This window comes from Pinus tabuliformis, chromosome 8 (genome assembly GCF_031772625.1).
Source record: "Pinus tabuliformis cultivar Carrire ecotype Pingquan chromosome 8, CPIR1, whole genome shotgun sequence".
NCBI classification, from domain to species: domain Eukaryota; kingdom Viridiplantae; phylum Streptophyta; class Pinopsida; order Pinales; family Pinaceae; genus Pinus; species Pinus tabuliformis.
Genome location: NC_142294.1, coordinates 1242757292 through 1242773720, shown reverse-complemented (window position 1 = coordinate 1242773720; position 16429 = coordinate 1242757292). Strand labels below are relative to the sequence as shown.

The following is a 16429-nucleotide window of genomic DNA, read 5'->3' as shown; positions in this document are numbered from 1 at the left end:
GTTTATTGTAAGCATCATGTTTTGTGTGATCAATAGAAAAGCAGCAACTCTTGTTTTATGTGTGAATTCATGCTTTGTCTTGTAAACCTTTCCAATAAAACCATAACTTTATTGTCAAGTTTCTTAAGAGATTTATTGGATGTGTTGGTTAATGTTATAATTCTACACATATCAAGTGAAATTGAGGATTGAGATGATGTACCATGGGCAAGTACATGAAGCATAACAATAGGCTCAGCATAATTCTTTGGCTCTTGAAAAGTGTCTTTTGTTGATCAGATATAATTATTATTGAAGGCCCAATAGCTTATGGTCTTGACTTGTGGATATATTAGAGTACATTGTTGCTACGTTCAAACGTGTTTCTTACATCCACCGCATAGAGTTCATGGTAAAAAAGAGAACCAAAGCATTAGAGGATGTTAACATGAGAATCAGGCAGTTTGGATTGGAAACCAGTGTCTGCACCACGGCTTGATGTCTGATGTCTGCATAACATCTTGAAATATTGATAACTTTTTCTTGTCTACTGTCACTTTGACGTAGATGAGAATACTTTTTCCTTTCTACTGTCATTTTCACATAGATTAGAATAATTTGTAAGATGAGTGACACAGTTTATTTAAGAATGTTAATCCACGTGTACAATAGATATACACTTGTCTATTAACTTTACTTTGAATGTTTCATACATTGAAATTCTTGGTTAGAACTGTATACTTCACGCAAAATTCGCTGCTAATACAAGAACTGTATACACAAAATTCGCTTCAACTGTATTAATAATGGGTGTTAACTAGTCATTGTCGGTAAAGGTGCAAAGGTACACTTAATAAATGAAAGATTTGGAAAGATCATATTTAGTTAATCATATCTAACTATAATTCATGCTTTGTATTTTGTTATAAAGTTAAATCTTTTTAATCACACTAGACAACAAAATGATTTGGGAAAGGTTGTTTTTATGGAATTGTAGTTATTGATTTGATGAGTCATAGTAAACAATGAGGCTGCTTTTGGATGTTGCTCATTTGAATCGTGTGTTTTCGGGGGACTTGCGACGTAAATTCCATATTTATTAAAATTTGGGTTATTTCAATTTCTGGTTATGACATCTCGTTTATGCCTAGAATAAAATACACTAGCTTTTGGAGAGGGAGACAAATCTTCACTGGATATCTTCAAACTTGTTTTTATTAGTCTAATATGAGGTTAAATCACCAAAATCTAGGAAAGATGTCTTCTCTTAGAACATTTCTTCTCATTTCAGTCTGATATTTATGTGGGTCCTATCACATTGGATAAGCCAAATGAAATGCATGAAGAAAAATGTGGGTGGGTGGCGCAAATTTAGTTGCAATATGAGAAACCTTGTATGCAGAAATATTTTATTGGCTTTCTGCAATGAATTTTTGAGGGATATGGCATTCATTATGGTTTTGTTTGACAAAATAACGTAGAGGGCACTTTCCTGGATAATATTTTCCTTTTACAACAGTTCGGGTTTTCTTTCGGAAGATCCATAATGTCGAATAATATTCCAAGCAATGCGACACATGATTGATGTTGTTCGAACAGAGCGAGAAATTGAGTTTCACAGTAAATGTCTGTTGAAGTTTGAGGCTGTTGAAATTAAATTCTCTTAAATTTGAAAAGTTACTTTCGGTCAAGTTTGAATTCTAGTAATTTTGAACAGGGAAATTTAAGCTTTAATTAGGAAGAATTTACGTTGCTTCCATTAAAATTTAACGTTTTGAGGATTTGGATCATTTCTGACATTGCTTTGATGTCAAAATTTAACGTCTTGAGTTGTTTTATCGACTACATTTGAGGATTTGTACCATTTCGTATTTTATGTTTGACCGTTAAAGTATTTTACTTTCTCGTCAAAATATTTGATTTCTTATTTTGAGCGTTGGGCATTTTTGAGTTTGAGGTTTCTTCTGAACGAAAAATATGATTTCAAGATATTTGATTGAATTTAATGTTATATAGTGAGAATTGTGATTTTAAGAAATTGTGAAACTTATGCAGTCACCAGTGGTTGGATCGATTTTTAGAGCAAGAGACAACTGCGATAAAATGACGTTATCAAATTTTGGTGGGACGAGCTCCATGACCGACTCTGTATCACATGCCGGCACCACTCAGATATCGTGAATCCGTTATTAAAGTCACCCATGCCGCTGGAACCTCCAATGAATAATAGCTTCATAGTATTACTAGTGTTTTATTAAGTTGCAGTTAAAACAACTTGTATTCTTATTTATTTACTAAGTTTGGTATTTTTCTCTTTGATGGGACGAGTTTCATGGCCGATTCTGTATCACATGCAGGCACCACTCATATATTGTGAATGCGTCTTTAAAGTCACCCTATGCCACTGGAAGCTTCAATGAATAATAGTTTCAGATAATTATTGGAGCTTCCAGCCGCATTGGGTGACTTTAATGACGGATTCAGTGGTGCCTGCATGTGATACAGAATCGGCCATGAAACTCGTCCCATCAAAAAGAAAAATCCTAAACATAGAAAATAAATAAAAATACGAGTTGTTTTACCTGCAACTTAATAAAACACTAGTAATACTACTATGAAGCTATTATTCATTGTTCCAGCAGCGTTGGGTGACTTCAAAGACGGATTCACGATATCACTGAGTGGTGCCTGCTTGTGATACAGAATCTGCCATGGAACTCGTCCCACCAAAATCTGACAACGTCATTGTATCGCTGTTGTCTCTGCCTCAAAAAAATGGATCTAATCACTCGTGAGTGCATAAGTTTCACCCTTCATTCTCCACCTTAAGAAATTGCCTTCTAACGCAAAAATGCTCCAAAGAAGCTCAAACCACAAATCTCGCACTAATGACTGAGACATTAATGCTTGATATTTTGGATGTATGTTATAATTTCAAACAATAATACTGGTTGATTTTCTTCGTTGTTTTTGGGGCTACTTAGCTATTATCTATACTGTTGATATAATTTTAACTTTTGTACCAAATGAAACTACGATATGTAATTGAGTAGTCGGATGTAATTGAAACAAGCGCATAGTTCTTAATATTTACCTGTTGTTAAAACCACTTAAAGATCGAATTTATATTCATATTATATTGTGATTAAAAAAATACAAGGTGTTTTATTTAAAGAAAAATCTAACTTGAAAGGAACCTGTGTGCCCAAAAAAGAGTTATTGTTTACTTGAATTAATTTTTTAATTTTATTTTTCGAATATTTACGTCGTAAGCTTTCCTCTGGAAAGGACTCCCCTCCAGTGCCACTCTGTACCTTTCTGCGCCATTGATTTAGTTGTTAGACGATAGAATTAATATTCACCGTCTGATTCGAAGTATTCCATTCATTATCCATGACCGCGCATGGCATCTAGCATCTGGCCGCGGCGATTCGAAGTATTCCATTCATTATCCATGGCCACGCATGGCATCTGCAATCTGGCCGCGGCGCAAGAAAAGAGCGTTTACATGTAATTGGGTGAGGTACGTGGCTCCCTTGGAATGCTTTACTGGGAGACTTGGTCCACTCAACGGCCTTCGCATCACAATTGATCCCATCCCATTTCAGAGTAATCAACCGATCCATATTTCCTCAAATTTCTCTGCCCATTTCTGGGTTTTATATAAAGGCTACAATAACCCAACAATGACCAGAAAACTATAATATGAAGTAACCCAACAATGACCAGAAAACTATCAGGTATTTATTGTTTTTTTAGAGTGTTAGATTTATGGATCTGCCTGTGTTTTTGAATTTTGTTGATCCATCTCTTTTTCTTATATTAATTCATCTATCCATCTCTGTACTGAAAAATACAACGAGAGGCTCATGGAAGCCAACGCTGGAACAAAAAACTGTACTTGAATCTATTCACAAAAGCGGCATTCATTCACTAAGGTTGGAAGAGATACGGAGGATTACCAAACATTTGCAGCAGTATGGCAAAGTTGAAAATAAAAGTTCTGTCTGCAAGTATTTGATTCTGATTTGGAAGCATTGCCAACACAGCAGGAATCATTAGGCATTCAAAGGCTGATTATGTCTGAAATACTCAAATTGCAAATTTGTTTTGTGAAGGTCTTGGAGAAAGGGGATAGCTATGAGGTTCAATACACACATTTTATCAATTTGCTTGACTTATCATTCTGCTTCCACATACTGTCTGTTTTAGCATTCTATTCGATTAGAAGAGAATTCTTGCCCATGTATACATTGTTAATTTGTAATAATATAATGCATCTTTGATTCAACTGGTGAGGTCGACGGAATGTAAGCCAACCACCTTACCTCCATTCTCGCTACAGTTTTCCGCATTCCTATAGCATAAGTTAAGGGGTGACACTAAACGCCCCTCGGATCTGGCACCTAGGGAAAGGAAATCCTATGTTTGCAATGCAGTTACTTCGCATCTTTCTTTAAGAACTTCAAAAAAGAACCTGGAGTTGTTGCTACACTAGTGAATAATATGAAGGCTACAATAACCCAACAATGACCAGAAAACTATCAGGTATTTATTGTTTTTTACAGTGCTAGATTTATGAATCTGCATGTGTTTTTGATTTTTGTTGATCCATCTCTTTTTCTTATATTAATTTCATCACGTCAATTTGAAATGTTTTAAAACTGTTATCATTTCTGCTTACAGTTGCCAAACCTTTTCACTTCCTAAATGGTTAGTTCAGTAGTTCAGCGCTTCGTTGATAATAATACAATTCATCTACACAAACTTATATGATTCAATGCATGCACATTGATGTATAAGGGGCAGGGCTCCCATAAATTCCGGCTATCACATTTATAGTTTTGCACCCAACCTGTCTGACTTTATCACTTATTTTTGTTAACGCTATATGAGTGCCCATAATGTCTGAGAAATACATGAATTCTGTGAGATACATATAGCTAAACATCACCTTCGCCCTCGTTTTACTGAAAATCTAAAACATTTTATATCGTTGCTATTTTTTTGGCCGTTGATGCAGCCATTTTAATTTTTAGCATGCCCATTTAAATGATTTGATATGATTACTATCTGCTTTTATATGAGTACTGCGCTTTTTTTTGGGTCATTGATGCAACCATTTCAATTTTTAGGGTGCCTAGTTAAAACGTTTTATATGATTACTATCTGCTTTTACAGTTCATGCGCCCATTTTAAATTTTGGATGGTCCCCAGTGACCATAATGTATGAGAAAGGCATCGAATTTTCTCATTGTAATAATATAGCTATAAGACAGCTAGGAGGGAGGAGTGCATCGAATTTTCTCATTGTAATAATATAGCTATAAGACAGCTAGGAGGGAGGAGTGCAATTGTTTTAGGGTTTTGTGCTATGTCAGAATTTGCTTATACAATTTTTATTTTGGGATGCTGGTTTGAAGTTTAAATGAATAATACTTCGGAATTTCAAAACTCTTATGGTCACCGGTTTCACATGGTAAAACATAGTACCCAATCCTTTAATCCTTTGGCTGATAATTTATTGTAATCGTTCGATGTGATTTGCATCGAATATTTAATAGTTAAAGCATTCTCTAAGACTTTATGGCGAAAATTCGATAGTATATATCTATAAAAAAAAAAGTGATAGATCATTGGAATGCCTGTCGAGTGTGCGTTATCGAAAAAACTTGGGACTCACTTCTTTGCAAAAACTGTAATTATCACGCCGTAAGGCGTTCCTCTTTCTCTCGGAAGGACGCCCCTCCAGTGCCACTCTGTACCTTCCTGCGCCATTGATTTCGTTGTTAGACGATGGAATTAATATTCACCCTTTTGATTCGAAGTGTTCGATTCGCCGCGCATGGCATCTAGCATCTGGCCACGGCGCAAGAAAGGAGCGTTTACACGTAATTGGTTGAAGTACGTGGCTCCCTTGGAATGCTTTACGGGGAGACTTGGTGCACTCAACGGCCTTCGCATCACAATTGATCCCATCCCATTTCAGAGTAATCAACCGATCCATATTTCCATTAATTCTTCTAATTTTTCTGCCCATTTCTGGGTTTTATATAAAGAGTCTTTCGATTTACTTTCGTCCATAGGCGGGTTTCATATATCTCATCTTACTTTCATTGAGCTCCTCCTCTCATCATCGAATCCATTCGTGGGGTGGAGTTGTTGCTACACTAGTGAATAATATGAAGGCTACAATAACCCAACAATGACCAGAAAACTATCAGGTATTTATTGTTTTTTTAGAGTGCTAGATTTATGGATCTGCTTGTGTTTTTGAATTTTGTTGATCCATCTCTTTTTCTTATATTAATTCATCTATCCATCTCTGTACCGAAAAATACAACGAGAGGCTCCACTCGTCGATGGAAGCCAACGCTCGAACAAAAAACTGTACTTGAATCTATTCACAAAAGCGGCATTCATTCACCAACGTTGGAAGAGATACGGAGGATTACCAAACAATTACCAAACATTTGCAGAAGTATGGCAAAGTTGAAAATAAAAGTTCTGTCTGCAAGTATTTGATTCTGATTTGGAAGCATTGCCAACACAGCAGGAATCATTAGGCATTCAAAGGCTGATTATGTGAAGGTCTTGGAGAAAGGGGATAGCTATGAGGTTCAATAGACACAATTTATCAATTTTCTTGACTTATCATTCTACTTCCACATACTGTCTGTTTTAGCATTCTATTCGATTAGAAGAGAATTCTTGCTCATGTATACATTGCTAATTTGTAATAATATAATGCATCTTTGATTCAACTAGTGAGGTCGACGGAATGTTAAGCCAACCACCTTACCTCCATTCTCGCTATAGTTTTCCGCATTCCTATAGCATAAGTTAAGGGGTGACACTACGTGCAATTCCAGGGAGTGGGCAGATAAATGCCCCTCGGATCTGGCACCTAGGGAAAGGAAATCCTCCCTTTGCAATGCAGTTACTTGGGGCATCTTTCTTTAAGAACTTCAAAAAAGAACCTCTCTGGTATTCAGATGAACTATTCAAGTAAAATTAATGACAATACAGTAATCAAAAAATTTCCTAGATGCTTTCTCCCATGAGATGAGTTTGCAAAAAAAAAAATATGCATCTAACAGTAACTATGCAAATAAGTAAATGATTGGAAAAAATGCCTTGCCTTCCATAATCCATCACTAGCCAAAATGAGAAATTTTGTGGTTGCATCTATGGTCGTGTCTCTCACATCTGGTTCTGAACTTAAATGAACTCGAGGTACATCTCCTAATATATAAAAAAAAAACGCCATTAAGTATACAGTTTCTCCTGTGACCATTCAAATGTTACTCTTGAGCTAGACCATTAAGATAGAATTATAAAGTTACAAATCAAAAAGTTATTTAAGTATGTTATCATTAATATTAATCTCTGCACAACATTTGTAGTGGTATCTGGCAGGAGTGTCACAAATCCACCCTTCTCGATGTTTTGGCGTTCAATACTTGGCTCATGATCAACAGTCAGCTCAATAGCAATGCCATTTTTACATATAACAGCCCTGGAATCCCCTGTATTTGCTACAAAGAGTTTTTTCCCATCAACTAAAATAGCAGTGACTGTTGTGGAGCCACCGGGCCCTAAATCAACTGCCTTTGCTAAAATTTTCCCATCAGTCCGGTTGTATGCATTCTTGATGGCACTTTCTGGGTCTATCCAAAACTTCGGCTCCATTATTATCAGAGATACTTGTCAGCATTAAAATACTTAATTAGCATTTTACACCATACGAAACTTTGAAAATAGCAAGTGACAACCAATACAACGAATGGCAGATCAGCTGTAAAAGCATTTTACTGGATGTGCATTAGAGTCAGAAATCTCATCTAATATACAATTTTTTTTTCTAAAGAGTCATTTGAGAACCATCATATTTATATAAATGAAGGAAATTATCAAAAATGATATCGATTTGTCAGAAACCCAATTTTTTGCAATAAGGAAGCACTATTGCTTTATTCCATGACGTAACGCTACTATTGGACGTTTTTTCTTTGGATAGGTGCAAGAGACAAATGAACATATAAGTATAGGAAATATATGAACAGTTTAAGCTATTTGAAAAATAGTGGATTTACGCATGAAACATATTCAACTAGAAATATGATGGGGAAAAACAAGAAATTCATTATATGTGAGAAGTAAAATGTTGGAGAATCTTCACCTGCTAGATTTCTCCATCGTTCTTACAAGTTTAGTAGGTTTATTTTAGTGTAAGGAGCCTCAAGGCACTCGAGATATTAACTACCCATTGTTCATCGGTTCGATTCCCAAACGAAATACAAACCCTCCGCCGCTGAATTTCCGAGGGTTTCAACAACAAATTATCATGCAGGCGCCCTTTCAAAGGTACAACTTTTTTACAGCTCGTTTGAGATCCAGTTTTGGGGTTATGTTCTTTTGTTGTTGGGCTGAAATTGGGTTTACTCAGTGTTAGGTTATTCAGTTGTGTGGGCATATTATCGGTTTCGTTAATTGAGTGATGCGAATCCTATCTAATTTTTGTAGAAATTATAAAAAAAAAATTCCTGGTGGTTCACGGCGTTCGGCACATTGTCTGTGAATTTTCAAGGTTTTTACAAATTTCATTATTATTTAAATTCAGGGTTTTGTTGTAATTGTGGTTCAATTTTGGCTGCAATTGATCTAGTGTTTATGTAAAATTGCAAGAGAGTAGGGTACAAGTCTAATCACTGCTCCTGGAGGTGATAACAGTTTCTTCTGTCTCCATTTCAGGTACATTCATTCTTGTTGTTAGTACCTTGTCTGCGTATTCTATGCACAATTGCATTGAGTAGAGGTTATTTAGTTATTGGACATGAATTCCCGCACTTAATTTTATGATGGTCGTGTTTTTTTTGTTTGTTTGTTTAAATTATATTTGTTTATTGCATATGCACTGGGAGGTATGAGCATAACAAGATCCACTAGGCACCGGTAGGTGTGATTGCATTAGTTTTTAGTAGCAGGAACAAGAATCTAGCTGTAACTTAGCCTGGACAATCACGGTCGCCCTCCATTGCAAAGCGTACATCAAACAGGAAAAGTCGGAAATTAAGTCATGGCTCTCAGATGGTTCTAAAAGATGAGAGGACTCCACATGGATTAGACGTTCCTGCTTTGGCAGGTCCTCACATAGATGATGCAGTCCAGAATCTGGGGAATTACAACCATCTTGACATTGCTCCAGAACATGGTCCTCATACAACAACATCTGGTTTATTGGAGATAGCAGAGGGAGTTACTTTTGAAATTCTGCCAGTTTATGACAAATTAGCACCACTTCTTAACTTGCCAAACTTTACAGATGTTCGAATAGAGGAGAGTTTTTTGTAGGGTAGGCTAGATTTGAGATCTTTGTCTGCCATGATGGCTGCTGATAAAAGGATTAGACGTCAGAACTGTGCTGGAATGGGAGAACCTTCCACAAAGTATGAGACTCTTCAGGGCAGGTTGAAAGCACTATCATCATCATGTGACTCAAGCCAAAAGTTCTGTCTGCAAGTATTTGATTTTGATTTGGAGGCATTGCCAACACAACAGGAATCATTAGGCATTCAAAGGCTGATTATGTCTAAAATAGAAAAATTGCAAATTTTTTATGTGAAGGTCTTGGAGAAAGGGGATAACTATGAGATTCAATACACACATTTTTCAATTTGCTTGACTTATCATTCTACTTCCACATACTGTTTGTTTTAGCATTCTATTCGATTAGAAGAGAATTCTTGCCCATGTATACATTGCTAATTTGTAATACTATAATGCATCTTTGCATATTCTATGTCACTAAGAATCAGTGCTTCGATTTGGGCCCCGGGAGGTTGGTGTCCCTTCCTAATTGCAACAATTTTGGTCATGCTTGTGGGTTGGAACATGCATGTTTTTCTTATATCACCCTTCACTCTGTTTTTTTCTATCTTTGAAGGAGTTTATCTATCATCTGTATTGAAAAAGGCGCCACAGGGTGGTTGGTGTCCCTTCATCATTGCAACAATTTTTCTGACCATAATGTTCGCTTGGAAATAAGGAAGGTAGAAAAAGTATAAATATTTAGCATAGAGAAAATTCAGCATAGAAGGTTTGAATGGATTGGTTGTCGAGGTGAATTCACTTGTACCAAGAATTCATTTCTTTTGTAGTGACCTTATTTCTGACTTACCACCGATTATTGAGCATTATGTAAAGAATGTGGGGTCTCGACATGAAGTTCTTGTCATTGTCACCATAAGAATGGTTCCAGTCAAGACAATACTTTTGTTGGAGAGATTTATGGTTGGAAAACTAGAGCCAAAAGGTGTCAATACTTTTGTTGGATAGATTTATGGTTGGAAAACTAGAGCCAAAAGGTGTATATAAATGTGTAGCCCAATCTGGTTACAAAGATGTCCAAACATTGAAGGATCTGAATTTATCAACCAGGTTTTTGAAAGCATAAAAGACTATCTCAAGCTTAGAGGAACTCATTCCTCCTCACATGACATAAGTTATGCAAGCAGAAATACAGTGGAAGAAAGTAAATACTCTTAAATGAGGAATTGTAGTAGATTGAATTGGCAAAGAATACAAGGTTTGTGTATGTTCTAGGAAAAACCACATTGAAGACTAACAATTTCAATTGCAACTCATTATCATCCACCCTTGCTTTCAACAATGCTCATTCACATGTCGCTATTCTTCCACACTCTATGCCTTACGGCGTTTCCTTTGCAACATCAGGTGCAAATGCTAGTTTATTTTAATGATAAGGAGGTTAAATAGATATTATGTCTAAATGGTTTTATTCTAGACATCTTTGTCCGTTAACGTTTTGTTATCATTTTTCACCAAAATGTTTTCCAAAATAATAATTTTTACATTACAGAATGTTTTAAATAAATTTCTAAATTTTAAAACTATTTCCAGAGATAAATGAAAAAATGGAAATCAAGTGATTATATTGATTTATGTTAGTAATATTTCAAATTATACAGTAAAATTAAATTCAATTTGAAATTATAAATATTATAAATAAATGAAAAATATGGAAATCGAGAATTATATTGATTTATGTTCGTAATATTTCAAATTATACAGTAAAAATAAATTCAACTTGAACCAGGTTTCCACACCCTAGGGATGTCTTGATCAAGTCTAGACAATTTGCGAATTATTTCTTCGTGCTGGTCTACTTTCGCACAGCTGCCTTCTCTATGCAACTACCTTTGTGTGGTTTGGATGACAAGAGTGACTGGTCTTTACACTCTATAGTAATTATTAGTATTATAGATCTTGAGTTAAATTAAGTGGGCCCAATGTTTTCCTTTACCATTCAACATAAATAGACAAACGCGTAAACATAAACCTTAAAGAGGTACATAAATCATAATAGAAGAATAACCACATAGATTTATGAGCAGATGCATAATATTTCAGAAACACTTATCCTTTATTGATCTTTTGTTCTAGTACAATCCAATTCCACCTTGCGCACTCAGCTGTAAGGGTCGGCGCACATAGTTTCGGACTCTACCAGGCCTTTGTGCACATAGCTACAGAGCTTCTTGTATAACTACAACCCTCAACTTGGACTTACAGACTCAAAGCGATTATCACTTTCAGAAACCCATATACTTTCAGATCTAAACAAAACCTACTAAAAAACTCACCTCCGTACCTAGAACCTTGCTCTATTTATACATTCTCATGGTCTGCGGACCATGGGCAGGTCAAGTCTCTTTCTATTATCTTGCATTATTTTCGGGCAAACAACCCTTTGACTTGACTTATTGTATTTTGTGCTCTGCGCACTTTTTGGAGCCTTTATAATACCATTACCTAAAAATGTGGGCTTTAAGCCCCAAAACCATTATGCGAGGGATCCCTTGCCCAACAGGCTCCCAACACAATAATCTCTACGCTTCGCTTATATCCGCATCACATTCTTTTGCTATTTGTTGTACCTGTTGTGCGCGTATCTCTGATGTTTGATTTTCCAGTGCATGTCCTTGCCTGCGTGCATATACGCCCTGCATGTGTGCCAACTTTCCCTCGATCTTAGCGGTGACCATGAATGCTTCCTCCAGCCAAGGCTAGATACGTTCTTTAAGCATTATTTCCTTTTTATGTGCGGCGTCCACTTGGGCCTTTAAGGCCTTGGATTCCCTCATCTTGGCCAGCCACTGAGTAAGGGCGACTTTCTGCACAATCCCCTAGATATTGTTGTAAGCCTGTTGCAACTCTTATGCTTCTGTCTGTTATGAAACCAACTCACAAAAAGATAGAACAGGTAGTTGAACGCCTTAGAATTCAACCTCTTCAAGGGGGCAACCTACTTTACATTACACAAATGAACAATTCTTGAATGATACAAATGACAAGGCCTCCTTTCTATATATAGGAGTCTAAGGGGTCATAATATAATCAGAGCTGACATAAGAATAATAATGTAAGGGCACAATAATAACAATAGTGGGCTTCTATGGGGCACAATAATAACAATATGGGGACTACATGGGCATAAAAATATAATAAGGGGGTTGTACTAATAACAATAAGGGGTTACACTAGTAGTATAGTGACCTAACATGCCCCTCTCCTTCAAAAAGTGTTGCCTTCAATGCTTGAGTAGTTCTTGATGCTTCTGTACAAAATTCTTGTCCTCCCATGTGGAATCTTCAGCAGGTAAGTTCTTCCACTTTATGATATACACTAAAATTGATCGATTTTGTAGCTGTTAGGTTTTATTTCTATGAATTCTTTAAGTTCCAATATGATTTTTTCCTTCCTCTTCAAGTTCTGGCAATATTGTTTAAATTGGGATCTTCTGCAACTTTCGAATGAGTGGCCATAGTTCTTTGTCCTTCTTCCATTTATCTCTTGCTCCATTTATCAAATCTGGTTGGATAATAGAAATAGCGCAAAACAATACTTCCACTTCCTCATCTTTTCTTGAGAGTGCATCTGCAACAAAATTTTGCTTCCATTTTCTATAGATGATGTGAAAGTCATAACCCAACATATTTGTGACCCATTTTTTCTGTTCTTCTAAAGATAATAGTTGTTCTAAAATGTATTTAAGACTATCATGATCCATTTTTACCTTGAAGTATCTTTCCATTCGGTAAGGTCACCATTTCTTAAGTGCATGTAGTATTGCCAACATTTCCTTCTCATAAATAGCTTGCTTGAGATGTAGCAGTAAAAATACCCAATCATCTACATCAAAACATTTTTCACTATGATGTTGATCTACCTGTTTCATTCGATTTTGCACCAAAGTGGTGTTATCCTTTAAACGCTGGAGAATTTGTTGTTGATGCTCGATGTGATCTTTCACTGCTTGAACCTTTTTCTTCTTGATATATCCTTCTATCTTGAGAGTTTGAAGAGTGATAATTTCTTCCAATGCTTTACAAGATATGGTCGGATTCATTTCTTGATGCTCGATGTGATCTTTCACTTGAACATTTTTTTTCTTGATATATCTTTATATCTAGATATTTGAGGAGTGGTAATTCCAGTCAATGCATTACAAGAAATGGTTGGATTCATATCTTCTTTCTTGATGTGATATTTTACTTCTAACTTTTTTCTTCTTGATATGTCCTTCTATCTTAAGAGTTTGAGGAGTGGTACTTCTTGCCAATGCTCTACAAGATATGGTCGAATTCATTTCTTCTTTCTCTGGGGTTGGGTCCTCATGTATATCGTCTTCTTTTGATATTTCTTGATCCTTTTATTCCTCCTCTTCATACTCTATGTAAAATAATTTATTCTCAACACAATTATGACCTTTAGTGCATTTGATATCACAATTATAACAAAGTCCTCTCTCTCTTTTTTCTTCTAATTTTTTTGGTGTAACCCCTGTAGGTTGTGGAAGGCTAGGAGAAACAAAACTTCCATCTTTATAGTTATGAGGGGTATAATTCTTTGTTTCCATAATTTTTCTCTCCACTTTGTAACAAAGCCTTTTTTCTCTTTTTTCTTCCAATTGTTGTGGTGTTGCTCTAAAGAAGGTGTTTCTCTTTGTATTCTCATAATGTGCTATAATTTCCTCCGTGAAAATTGACCAGGTAACAAGTTGTTTATGAGAACAAAGCCCTTTATACCATAAAAATTGGTCTTGTTCTAAATATGAAGATGCAATACATATCTTTTGTAACAGTGGTATCCCATGTAGATCAAAATATTTCTCCCTCTGTAGTATCCAATTTACCGGATCCTTGCCATCAAACCTCCTCATCTCGTTTTTTTCCTGATTTTAGGAGCTCAACCTTGAAATGACTTTAACTCTGTATTTTCTGATCTTTAAGTTCTGAAATTGTGACTTGTAGTAGCTCTCTGCATCCTCTTTCTAGTGCCACCAGTTTGATCAAATTTAGATTCTCCAATAAAGAGTTATTCACAATCTCCCAAGGTGACTTGACTATATACCTTTTAAGAAGAGAAAACTTGTATGAAGTGCCATGTCTCACTGTTTTTACCTTCGGATCTAAAAAATATACACAAGAAAATATAGTCCATTCTCTTTCTATAACTTCTTACGAAATTTTAATCTGATGCTCAAAACAAAAGTTATGAAAGTTTTTCCTAGGTCACCTGTTTGGAATGTAATTCGGGAGTTTGAAAAAGGGCCAACTTCCTCAGATCATATATCCAAAAATATAGCACAAAAAGATCTAAAAATTAGACCCATGGTTCAGAACGATTTCGACCCAAATGGGTTTTTTTTGTAGCGTCTGAAACATCGCATAAAAAAAGTTATATTGAAAATTTCATGATGACATGTTTAGAGTAGCGAAACCCTAGAATCAAAAGTTTTGATACCAGATGTTATGAAACCAGCTCACAAAATGATAGAAAAGATAGTTGAACGCCTTAGAATTCAGCCTCTTGGAGGGGGCAACCTCCTTTACATTACAAAAATAAACAATTCTTGGATGATACAAATGACAACACCTTCTTTCTATAGATAGGAGTCTAAAGGGTCATAATATAATCAGAGCCGAGATAACAATAATAATGTAAGGGCACAATAATAACAATAGTGGGCTTCTATGGGGCACTATAATAACAATATGGGGACTACATGGGCACAACAATATAATAAGGGGGTTGTACTAATAACTATAAAGGGTTACACTGGTAGTATAGGGACCTAACACTGTCTCTAGGCATTGGAGTGTTGGGTCTTCCTGTAGTGAAGTGAGAGTGACGAGTGATTGATCGAGCAAGCCAGTGCAATCTTGTATGGCACACTCTATTACTTCCAACCTTGCTTGAATGGCATGGTGTCGTTATTCTCTGACCTCTAACGGTGTAGTGGGTTGCGCCTTCAGCCTCAGTGCCGCGATCTGCAAGTTGAGGTCCAACTGGATCCTCGTTTCCTTTTCCTTTGCCTCATGGAACCCACTGGCAGATTTGTGGATTCGTAAACCTACTTGTAAGTCTGCTGCAATCTCGAGCTTGGGGATGCGACTACATGTTTCCTCAACGATTTGCTCCAACTACCAAGTCTTTGTTATTGCTTCATCGCATTGGAGGCTTAGCTACTCAATGTTGATTCGTTGTTCACTAAGCAACTATACTGCGCGTCGTTCCCTAGTGTGGAGATCTGTTGTCACACCATCTTGTTTTTGGTATAATATTTCTCGTGGGGGGGTAGCCAAGTTAAAGCCAAGTCCCTTGAGCCGTCCTACCATGGCTCGGTCCTCCGCGTTGTCTGCTATTAGTGCTCCTTCTGGAAACGCGACGATATTAGCCATTTTGGCCCATAGCAACTGCTAATTTGTTGATGTACCCATAGCCCCATAGGCGGCAACCATTCCTTGTTGTGGAGGCCGCACCTGAAGTTCTTGAAGTTGCATTGTGAGTACCCCCAACACAATCTCCTGCTCTGTCATTGCCTCTTGGAGCGCCTCCCTGGTGACTTCGCAAACTGTATCACCGATGTCACATAGGTCACCCTCAGTCAGTGTGATAGGCTCCCCATCCAGCTTGGATGCCTTGTTCTTCTTCTCTGGCCCTATTTGTTCTATCACATGTCGCCATTTTAAGTGTGTAGATGTGGTGGTTGGGTCCACACCTTCCGTTACATTATCTATCCTAGGTCCTGTGGTCACGTTCGGGCCTCTGTCTTCTTCTGTTGTAGTGGTGCCTCCTCCTGTTGCCTTTTCTGCAGAGGCCTTCGCTGCCTCTTGGGATGCCCGTACTTCTTCAACTAGCTATTCATTCTGCTCATGTTGTGCTAGAAACTTTGCGACAGCCTTCTATCTTTGAATCTCCGTCTCATTGCGCACCACCGCATCTGGCGCATGCCATTCTTATGGCCGTGTGTCGAGCACCGTGAAGACATCGTCATTTATTGTGATGAATGGGAGCATGGTCCATTTCTGCTCTAGATCCTTTCGTGCCCTGATATACACATGGTGCATATCTGCTTAAAAAT

At 36.8% G+C, this 16429-nt stretch overlaps 1 pseudogene; it reads right to left on the bottom strand.

Moving 5' to 3' along the window:
* The window catches only part of LOC149239886 (putative protein phosphatase 2C 44 pseudogene), a 31133-nt pseudogene extending 23462 nt beyond the window's left edge, over positions 1 to 7671 (bottom strand).
* Positions 7672 to 16429: the final 8758 nt, after the last annotated feature.